The sequence below is a fragment of the Parasteatoda tepidariorum genome, chromosome 2 (genome assembly GCF_982258835.1).
Source record: "Parasteatoda tepidariorum strain Cologne lab strain chromosome 2, Ptep-v5.0, whole genome shotgun sequence".
In the NCBI taxonomy this organism is placed as follows: domain Eukaryota; kingdom Metazoa; phylum Arthropoda; class Arachnida; order Araneae; family Theridiidae; genus Parasteatoda; species Parasteatoda tepidariorum.
The window spans coordinates 130,320,913-130,333,091 of NC_141756.1; the positions used below are offsets into that span (position 1 = coordinate 130,320,913).

Sequence of the window (12,179 nt, forward strand, 5' to 3'; positions counted from 1 at the left end):
AATTTAGCCCATTGACTGACAAAAGGACAAAAATTAATTTAGACACCTTCTGTAATTAATGACGACCTTAAAAAAAATCTATCCAAGAAAAAAAAATGATTAATGGGTATCCAGTGATTGGAATAGTGCAATTACAATTCTCTCATGTTATTAAACAAATAGTATTCTGTAACTTCCATTAATCATTTTATTAACGAATAAGATTGTAATTGTATAGTACATTTCTTTCTCTTAATAACACATACTTTTATTTAATTTTTTACTTTAATAATCTTTTTTTGAATTGATTCTGTTATCAGAAAACAGTTCAAACCAATCTTTCAATAAAATTTTATATAAATAATATCTGATATCTAGTAACTTATTCTTAGTTTATTTACAGTTAAATATAATAAATTTCGCAATTATAGTAAGAATAAAGAAGTTTAACAAATACGACATAGTTAAGTTAAATTTTTACTCTTTATTTTGTAAAAAAAAAAAAATTTATTTGATATGCATATTTTTTGTAGAATATTTATTTTGAAGAACTTGTAATTCAACATAACGTTGAGTAATTTACGCTGCGTAATTCTTTTGCCGCATTAATTTATTTATTCTTTATTTGACTTAGCTCAAATAAATATCCCCATAAAATCAATTTAGAGCAGTTCAGTATACATATCTTAATAGAAAATTAAAGGAGTTTAGTTTCCTACTCAGAATTTTAACACTTTAATCTTTACGCTACTATGACAGATATTAAATGAAAATATTATTTTGAATTATTTTCGTAAAAACAAAGTTTACTCACTGTCCCTTCTTTACACGACCCATCATGATAATTAATTCCTCGAATTAGTGCTGTTTTAAATAGTTTTCGATAAAATTATAATAATTTGTATTATTGGTAATTATTGCACTAAAATTAGTAGTTTGTAATGCAAGCACTTTTGTACGTGGTAAGAACTAGCGATTTTTTACTGTATATATTAAATGTAAAGTCTATATCAAAAAGAGAATCATAAGAATTTTAATGGTCAATTAATTTTATGCAATAGAATTTCAGGAATAAAAAGGAGTTTGTAAGTGTATTTGTGTGCAAATACACTTACAAATACAGGATCTTATTTTGAGCTTTTCCTCTCTTTGTTAGTGTATGGTAAATTGAGAAGTTAACGACGTCCGGTTATGCGCTTCTCGCATCCCACCCTGTTGGGGGTCAGAGTTCTTGAGGAACTTTACACTTTTCCAATTTTTTTTTTTTTTCTTCACTAAAATTTCAGTTTTTATTTATTTCCTTATATTGCTGATGATTATTATTATTTAACATTTTCATAAAACCAATTTTGTTTTCAATTGTTTGCAATAAGCTTTTAATTGAACTATTTATTTTTTCTAAAAAAATAAATAAGCAAATGTATAACAGAAAAACGGAAAATTCTCATATTTCATAGATTGCGAAAAGCAATACACAGTAAAAATCTTTTACAGATCAAAATTCTATTTCTTATGCATCTAACAAAAATCTTTCAACCGGATATGGGAAATTGTAAAAGTAAATAAAAAATAAATACATAAATAAACTCTAACTTTTTAAAAATATTTTTTGATTCAATATTAAAGTCTTATTTGATTAGTAATATAACTTGTTAAAAATGGAGAGAGTTTCGCTTTTTATGATTTATGGGTACAACTAAGCATCATAATTTTTTGCACTTTTTTGGATTTTTAAACCCCTTGTATCTGAACAGTCAAGAGTTTGTAAATGATTCAAATAAATCAAATTCATTCTCATTCATGTGTTTTAAAATTATAAGCAGATATATTTGTTTGTAGGAAAAAAAAACATTATAAAGCGAGAAATCAGTTTCAACCTTCCTTAATTTTAACAATTGATATAATAAATCGGTAGCTTACTTAATTAGCTATATCTCGTGGTTCGTGCACTAATAAAGAAAGCTAAAATATAAAAAGAAAACTATAAACGAAAAATTAACGGTAACGAAATTGTTAAATCTTCTTATTTCATAAATTAGTAAAATCAAATTTTTCTCTCATCTGGACACAAATGCAATAAAAGTTAGATCTTTTGTAATTCATACATTTTAATTTTTTAATGTCCTAATTTTTATGAGTTAAGGTGGAAACTTCTAACCGTATTTCATTTATTAAATTGGCTAAAATGTTCAGACTACACAACATCATTTTTCGTTCTTTTCTTTATCTTCCATCTCTTTATCTAAGCAGTCGAAAGTTTGTAAATTATTTAAATCATGGTGAACGACTATTTGAGTCTTTCACAACTATTGAGATAATATAGTACGTTTATAGTACGCCATGATACAAATTAATCAAGTTTCTTTAAATGCTTCAAATATAAACACATATATATTTTTGTGCAGGTAAAAAAAGAACATTAAAAAACAAGAAATTAGATTCTTTGAACCCTCAAAAATTAGAGTAATTTATCTGATAAATTTGTAATAAGCTTCGTGTTCATGCATCACTGCGATATTTCTTGAATATCTTGATTTTTTTACAACGTAAGCACATTATATTTCTTAAACAAATGCGCAAACAGAAGTTTAACTGTTATGAAACTCTGAAGAAGCATCATAGTATTTTTTTCCCCATTATAGTAATAACTTTTAAGTAGGATTATTTTAAAATTTCTTGTTAGAATTTGTTTTACTAATTAAAGAAATGTTTAATATTTTTTTTCAAGCACAAGTTAGACACTGTTAATAAATTATTAAAAAAAGGAAGAAAATTAATGGTAATAAAATTGTTAAGTCTTCTTATTTCGCAACTTCAAAAATTAGTACTATTCAACTAGACACAAATGCGTAAAATGTTGGATCTTTTATAAATCATGCACTTAAATGTCTATTTTTTAGTATATTTACTTTGAGGAGTTAATTCAGATACTTCTAAACTGGATTTAATCTTTTTAATTAGAAAAATATTCTGCAAAAAATTATCAATATATTGTATTTTTATTTAATTTTTATATGAAAAAATTCATAAACAGTGGCAGGAAAACTACTAAATTATTGAGCCGAATCCTGAAAGAAATATTTACTATAATACGTTTCCCTCTGAATAAAAAAGTCTTAAGGAGCGAAGTCCCCTCCGCTATTTTTGGGTGTTTATTTTAACTTTACATTTTGCTTTGCTGTACAAAAAGTATAAGATTTAGAAGTTTCAAATTACGAAGGATAAGCGGTGGAGGCTCAGGGGAAGGAACGCTAGCCAACTAATGAGTTTTGAGGATTTGAATCTTAAGAATTGCTGGTTGATACGAATTTCGTACCCGGCTGACATAAAATATTCCAAGTGATAGACGCATCGTGGATTATTAGAGTCCCATCTTCGTCTTGCTAATCACGGGAGGTTTTCGTGGTTTATCTCACCATGAAAAAGTTCTCCACGAAGGCAATTCGTTCCCGATACTTTTGTACAGGAGTTCTCTTATTTCTTGGTTTAGATTCAAAATTACAAGGATATAAAGTTGAACACTGGTAACCATGAGATCAAATTCGGGTTGGCTGTTCAACAACAGTTATAAAATAAAATTACAAAGGATTACAGAAAAATGAACAGAGAGTGCGATGAAAATGAAAATGACTATTCTATAATTAGTTTGGAAATTGTTATCTGCAAAATCTGGTGTAAAAAAATACTGTACTGGCTGCTTTGTAGAACACAGAAATGCAAATACTAATTAGAAATTTTGCGCTCTGTAAAGGCTAATTTTGATCTTGAAATTAATACCGGTATTCAAATATGTTCGAAAATTAATTGCAATTTTATTATTGCCTTTTACGCACCTTTTTTCTTCTTTTTCTTTTCACGTGATTGTTCTTATGATGAGTTGTAGAGAAAATTTCGATTTCGATTGTTAACTTAAAAATCACTAATTGTTAATAAAAAAATACTGCGATTGGTTGATATGTTTGCTAGAAAAGAAAATTTAATCAAAACTACCAAAATATTGTAAAACTTACTTTATTTCCGGCTATAGGGAAAAACCAAAAAGCTCAGTATTTTTTAACGAAGTGGTTTAGTAATGTTTTCGGTAAAGTAATAAAAAATTTAGATTTTATAATATGAGTTGAAATGCGAAAAACGTGGTAAAATTTTATAATTTTACCATGATAGTTTAGAGCACTGTATAAAAACCATTTGTTCAGAAAAATTTACTATTCAGTTTTATATTTTTTACTAAATGTGAGGTTAAAAGAGCTATAATTTTGAAAGCTAGAGTATCCGGTTAACTGCTATCATTTTAACAAAAAAATTACCAAATAAATGGTTTAAATACTTGGTTTTATTAACAGAGCTATGGTTTTGTTTTGAAAAAATGTTATTATCATAGAATGCGGTAATTTAAGAAAAACTTTTTCTTCGCGTAGTTGGCTGAAAGGTAACTTGGTTAAAATTTAATTTGCTGAAAGGGCGGGTTTATGTGTAAACTTAACAAGAATTTTGTTTTGAAATTCCAATATGTTTGAAAGCAATTGAAAATTTAAATACTCATTCGTTATATCTTTCTTTAAGTTTTTTTGTTTTAAATATTGACCATTGACTATTTATCCATTGTCATAAAAAATTTATTTTATAAACATGCGCTCAAGTTGTTGTCAATAAAAAGTAGCGAAAGACAGCCAGAGAGAGAGAGAGAGATTTGTTTGTTGCCTAATATCACTCTTAATAATTATATTGACATTTTTAAAAACAATAAACTTAATAAATAACGCTAAAACCGTTCCCTGTTTAAACTTCAATAAGTCTTGTTAACGAGTAATATTACTTCTCTTTTTTTTTTTCCAGTTGAGTTACACAATCTAAATTCCTTAAGTTTTTTTTTCTTTCAAGTACAGATAATTATTTTTCAAATTTATTAAATCCTCTATTTCATTATGCTTAGCAAAATGTTCTTACATAAAGCTGCAATACTTGTATATTTTGAAAATAAAATGTTATGTGTTTTGCGAAAAGTGAAAAATATTGCAGCTTAAGGAAGTATATATAAAGAAAAAAAATCAATGATGAATGAACGATAAGCAATTACGGGAGTGAGCGGAGTAAGAAAAGGGTAAAGCCTGCTATTTTTTATTTTTGTATAAATGGAATGATTTTTAAACAAAAAATAGACAGGTAATTTTTAACTATGCATTTAATGAAATATTTAAAGTTTCAAATGATAAAATAAAAAATAACGTTTTTCATGTGTTATAGCTATGCAAATAATAGCAAAATAAAAACTGATGTTACTTCAAAAAATTTCGATGCATGTTTTGAAATATAAACTGCGTGTATATAAGTGTGTTTCAAAGTATAAATTTAAAATATAAACTAAATAAAACTGTTTGAAAACTAATAATGGATTTCTAAAATCAATGTTGTTGCTTAAACGTAAATAAAATAAAGTTTTAAAGTTAAAGTTACGATTTTTATGTTAAAGAATTTAAAAATCCTGAATTTTAATGCCATAGAAAGTATAAATATGCATAGCTAAATAGAATTTCATCGTATGAATATCGTCTGTAAGAAAGTTAAAAGAACATCATTATCCTTATAAAGATAGTTAAAAGAAGTAAGTATTTAGTAGAAAAATAAAGTAACCTCAAATTTTTGCTTTAAGTATCCAAGGTAATGCAATTTTGTTGCAAATTAATAACCTAAATAACCAACTGCAAATTTGTTGCAGTTGGTTATTTAGGATTTTAAATCTTTCTGATCATTAGCTTTCAACCAAAAATATAATTATTTTTTAGTAATGTAATTGAATGATATAAAAAAAACCAGTCGTCATGCATTCATTCATAAACAAAAACAAAAAAATTCTTAACTCGGGGAGTGATTTATAAAGACTTTTAGACGAAAATATATATATATTTTTTTAAAAATTTATAATTTTGTAGTGCTAATATTATATTTTACTAAACCAGTTTGCTAATGTAAATAAATTTGCCCAATTAAAGTTATTTAATTATTTATAAAAAATAATTCATAAAAGTAGAACGTGTTTTTATGTACTAAAATTGTTAAAAAGCTGATGAAACCTAAAAAATGGTTTATTTACTTAAACGTCCTTAATTATGGAATCTTTACTGTTCATTATAAAGAAACGATATTCTAATTTACTACTTCGCAAATCAAAATATATATGTAAGCATTATTTCCCAGTTTATATGTATTAAAAATTTTTCTTACGAAAAGTACTCAAATGAATTTTGACTTCAATAATTTTTTAATTTAGTAAGCTTGCTTATTGCTAATAGTTAATAAAATATTTTAGTGCAGATTAATTTTTTATTATGAGGACCAGAAATTGTCTTTAAGAATTCAAAATAGATATTCATTACGGTTTGAAATCACCAGATAAGTATGTTTGAAGTCCTTGAACTAAAAAGAATGTGGGGAAGCACATTTTGTCCCCTACCCCCAATTCTAAGAAACATTCCTTTCAAGTACGGAAAAGCTGCTCAGTAGGAGGTCGTTGATTACTTCTATGTATAGAACAAGCTAAAAGATTCATTTGGCGAAAAGGGTGTAAAAAGAAGGAGATAAACGTAGCCCCTAGTTTTCTTCTTTCTTCGAAAAATAGAAATGGTGGCACTAAGTAACAAGTAAGTAACAAGTTTTTTCTCTTTAGTTCATGTAATTTAAAAATTTTTTTAACTTATTTATTAAATAGCTTTTTAAAATTAGTTTAATTCGCTTTGATTTTATTTGCTAAGTTTTTAGAAATTATGTTTTATAACTATAATACTTCAGTTGGCTATTTTATCTTATGCTTTCCTGTTGTTTAGTTTAAGCTGCTAGTTTAGTTTTAAAATGAATTAGACGATTTTTTTAATAAATAAAAGTTCAATTAACTCTATCTAATAAAAGAAAAATTTATGATTTCTTATGCTTTAATTAAAAATGCTTCTTTCATTTTTCGGAAGCATTGATTAATTTAATAATTTACTTCATTTCGGTAGCCATATTTTTTCTCTGAAGGATTGTTAAAAAACATTATTTGAATTATCTAAACCGCGGGTGTCACTTATTGTTTCAAATAATAATTTTGATTAGATATAAGAAGAAATATTTTTTTGAACCACCATAAAATAAATAAATGAATAGTAAGAGTTTAAATTTTCTCATCTCTAATTAGTTACTTTATATTTAAATTATACTTTAATTTTGATATTTTTCTGCTTTGACTTTTTTAAATTAAAAAAAATAATAATAACGTTGGTAAACATGTAAAAATTGTTCCACTAAACACTTCCACTTTTAAAGTTTTTTTGAGTATTTTCAGAATATATTTTTAAACAATTTAAATATTTGTTTTGATACTCAATATAATATATTCTTTGTTCTAAATAAATAAATAACAAAATGACATATTAAATAGAAGGACAGTATTTCTAATTTTTATTTTGTTGTTTTTATACTTCTTTTGCATTTAATGAATTGCTGTAGAGGTATAAGAACATTTCAAATCTTTATATTAAGTTTAATTTTACGATTAAATTTGTTTTAAAATGAATTAATTCGTTATAAAATTATTATGTTGTAAAACTGAATTTTTTATAAAGCAAATTTAATTTAAAATTACGTTCAATTTTTTTGAATAGAAATTAGAATATTATTTCATGGTTATTATTTTTAAAATTTATTCATAAGTATAATAATATTTTCTGTATAATAATTTTTTTCATGAAATAAAGCTTTTTGTATTAAATATTGTTGGTCCTCAATGCTATAAAGACGATTACTAATTCTTTTTTTCCAGTTATTGTGCAAAATCTATAATTTATCTCATGTAATTTATCTTCTTCTTAATTTACTATTTTGAGTTTTTAAATGGTTGTTAATTCTAAAATATACCTGTTCAGCCTTCACCTTTGACAATTTTGTGTTTAAGAAAGTGTATACATTTTCTACAAAAAAGAATTTTTATTAATTGTTTAATTAAAATTTATGATGATAACTGTGTAGTGGAAATATATAATCTAAAAATTGTTGGAAACTATTCCTCAAAAATTCAGGAAATTATATTTTTAAAATTGAGAGGGAGCCCTAACTAACAAAAGCTTTATTTAGAATTTGTCTATTTATTTTAATTCTAATTTATCTATTTATTTTAATTCTAATTGGCTAAAAGACTAGTTCTTTTTCTAAATTAGAATCAAAAAAATTTTAAGAGAAAATTTGGTAAGGTAAAATTTGGTAAACATTCAACTTATCGTCAGTTACCAAAAATATAAATATTCGCCGTAATTTTAATATATGATCCTTCTCTTTCCTTTAAATCAAAATTAATTTCATTTAAATCAAAAAATTGTTTTTAACAAAAATTATAAAATATAATTAGTTAGAAACAGTTTTGATTTTGTTGATTTTTAACTGTTTTTATGACGATCATACTCTAATTTATTCCTTTTCTTTTATGGAAAGACGAAGAAAAGATCCAAGAAATGCTAATCCAGCGATCAACAGCCATCAACAGCTAAATAAGGTAAGAACATAGTGAAACATTAAATATTAATATTTTTTTCAATTAAATCACATATTTTTGATTTGCAAAAGAATTTTGATTTTTTTAATTAATAATTATTGTGCTTATCAAAATTAAGTTCACTTTATGTATTTCTCTAACACAGTCTTTATTAATAACAAGTGTTTTTATTACTCATATAAGCTTTTATATTTATATTTTTGCAATATTCTTATTTAATAATTTCTTAATAAGGTTTCGTAATAAATGAAAAATGCACTTTATAAATGTATAAATTAGGTGAAAAGATGTGCTGACAATTTTATATCATTACGATATTTTAGTATTTGTTTTCTCTGTTTTCATGCCTGTTATAACATTTTTTTATCATTCTATTTTTTTAATTAGTTAGAAAACAAAATTTTAAAAGAAATTATTTTTACTGTTAAAATAACTACGTAAAGTTATGAATGAATAACGAAATATTTTTCGTTATTTTATTTGAAATGATAATATTATATAACATTTCATTTTTCCATAAGTTTCACCAGCATATAATATTCGTATTAAAGCAATTATTTTAGCAAATATTTTTTACTTAAAAAAATACATGAAAAAAATTAAAAACTTTGTCCACATTAAATTTGGGCTGAAAGGCTAAAAGTATTCCCCTACAAGCTCGTGCTAAGTTTTATTGAATTTATCAATTCACATTTAGTTCCTCTAACACACCACATGCTTAGAGTATAAACAAGATAAATGATAAACAATGAACTTATTGTCATATTCCATAACTGAAATAAAAATATTTACATTAATCTTCATACATGATTTTAGAAACAGTTTTTTTTTTTAATGTTTCGATTTTGTTGTTTTTGTTTTAACTAATTTTACAACTATCATATTCTAATTATAGTTTTTTTTTTCTTTCATAGGGAGTCAGGATGGAAGATCAACAATGAAGATAAAACTCAAAATTTAAAAATCAACAAAAAGGATGGTAAGAAATAAATTTATATTTTACCTTAGGTTACCATATGGTTGAAAAGAAACCAGTTTTTTTTGTTTAAACTGGGGGTTTTGTGTTTTTTTAAAACAATTTGTGGAACATTATTTTAAGCCAATTGAAATTAACCGAGCCAATTCAAGGTCTTTCATAGCATTTAACTATTCCTTTAACTATTAATTAATATTTTCAATAAACAACTAAAAATATCCACTCTTTTCTTTAAATATATTAACAAAATATCTAATAAAAAAGGAAAGAACTAAATATTTAAGTATGCAGCTTTATTTAGCAAGCAAAATAAACATTCAGCATTTAAATTTGATTTTAGTGATACCATAAAGAATGATTTTCTACCTTGCTTGCCCGTAATATAGAAATGCTATATTTCAATATTGTTTAATTAATGTTATTATTTAGATGTGTATAATTTATGATATTAGTATGTAATTAAATTTCATGGAACATAATTATTTTTTAATCCATTAACATAATATAAATTTTTATATATTTAAGGCAATATATCATATATATTTTATATGAATGATAATTAAAAAGTGTTTTCTTATATGGTGCATTATAATTATTTGATAAAAAAGATACAAAATTGATAAGGAAAGATATAATAAAAGTAAGTTTTTATACTAATAGTTTAATAATAAAGTATAAATTTTCTCTCCATTTATTTTAGCATAATAGTTTATTTAATAAGTTAAATAATATCCGAGTTCATAGTCCTGAAATTTCTGAATTCCTGATAAAGAAAAAAAAACTTTATTCTCATGTTTTTTTAGCTTTTTGCTCTGATTTCTGACAATGTCTGTGTTCGATTTTGTTGTTTTTGTTATCACATATTCTACAAATACTAATGCAGTTCCTAAAACTATCAGTTTGAATAATCAAAAGATTTGTATTTCTGATGTAATATATATATATACATATACATATATATATATATATATATAAATGCCAAGACACATATATTTACTTTGCCTTCCTTTCAAAATAATTGAAACTCCACTTAAAAGTAATTTATTAAGGATGTCACGAATTTAATTGCAGATTTTAAATAAATATTGGTATGAAATAATATTAAATAATTGATACTGGTTACAGAAGTACTATTAACATTTCCTAATTATCAATCTCAAACTGTTACGAATCGCTCATTAATAGAATTAAAAAAATTATTCAAGCTTTGTTTCTGGAATTAAAAAATTTATATTTAGAGCAAATTATACTTTTTTGTTAATTTTTTTTTACAGTTAACTGATAAATGTATAATGTACCAGCAATTTGGTTATTAATATAATGTCGCATTAAATAAAATTAAATATAACATGAATATTGTTAATAAATTGTTGGGTTTAAGAAAATCATTTAAAAAAAAATTTTTTTTCTACGTTTACCATTCAAAACATTGAATGAATTGTTTTCATAACACTTAACATTACTTTAAAATATTATTATAGCTACAATAGTTAACATTTCTAACTAAGATGGTTAAAATTATTTAATTATTACAAAACTAATTGAATAAATAGAATTATAATTATGTTTTTCATTCTCAATTTGCTAATGAATGTTAAAGTTTGTGATACTATTTTTCAATTAGATATCTAAAGCAGATTAAATTAGTTTAGATCAGATTGCATTGCTGAAAAAACTTTTTTAAATTACTTTGGGTAGAATAAGTCTTGATATCTATGAGCTACATATATATGAACTGCATTTAAATAATTAAAAAATGAAATGTGAATAATTTTAATATGTTTGGCAGTTGATCTATTTTAAAAAATAATAATTTGCTTGCATATCCCTTTCACCATTTCTTAGTAAATAACCTTATTAATGGAAAAAAAAGAAGACTTGAATTAAACATACTATAAATAATGTTTTTATTAGTTACATAGTATAAAAAGTATTTATAATTATAATAGTTAAATGATAAGTTTATTTAAGTAATTGATTTTTTTCAAATCTATTTCTTTAAATCAATACTTTTCTTAAGTATAATCATTAAAGGGATGTATGACTATAATAATTTACATACATATCTCTTTTATTATTTCTTAGTGAAATACTATCATTATCTCTGAAATCAGATCTTAGTTGTTTTTTTTAAATGCAACCTAAAGAATGCATATTTATTAACTAAATTCAATATCATATTTTTATAATTAAATTAATAATTTTTTGTAAAAATAATCAGCTTGTCTTAATCCATGGCTTTTAATAAATCAGTTGATTTAAATCAATGATATTTTTTTTTCTGTGAACATTTAATATATCTATAGTAAAATAAATTGCTTTATTTTTTGCAGGAAAAAGGCTCATTGAAATAAAGCTTCTGGAATGGGATAAAGAAAATATATTTGTCCATATGTAAATAGTGTATACAGATGTATTGATTTGTTACAAGGAAATAAAACTCCTTCATGGTTTATTTTAAGCTTTATTGTTGTTAAAATTCCTGCTTTTATATATTTAAAATTACTAAAATGGTGTATTATTTACTAGTACAAAATATTTTTTTTTTTTGAAAAAACTATTTATGATATATACTGTTTATCTAATATTTAATAAAATTAATGACTTGATGAATATACACAAAATTATAGGATAAATAAACTTTTGTGTGTAAGTTTCTATCAATAAAAGCTAGATGTAGGTTTTAAATATATAAGCATTATT

General features: G+C 23.6%; 1 long non-coding RNA gene across 2 annotated transcripts; it reads left to right on the top strand.

Moving 5' to 3' along the window:
• Positions 1 to 6,233: 6,233 nt before the first annotated feature.
• Positions 6,234 to 11,931, top strand: LOC147816229 (uncharacterized). Of its 2 annotated transcripts, none has more exons than XR_015431888.1 (4): positions 6,234 to 6,617; positions 8,440 to 8,500; positions 9,415 to 9,479; positions 11,810 to 11,931. It is a non-coding gene; the product is annotated as an uncharacterized LOC147816229 (long non-coding RNA). The 2 variants fall into 2 exon arrangements; XR_015431889.1 differs by lacking the exon at positions 6,234 to 6,617 and adding an exon at positions 6,619 to 6,648.
• Positions 11,932 to 12,179: the final 248 nt, after the last annotated feature.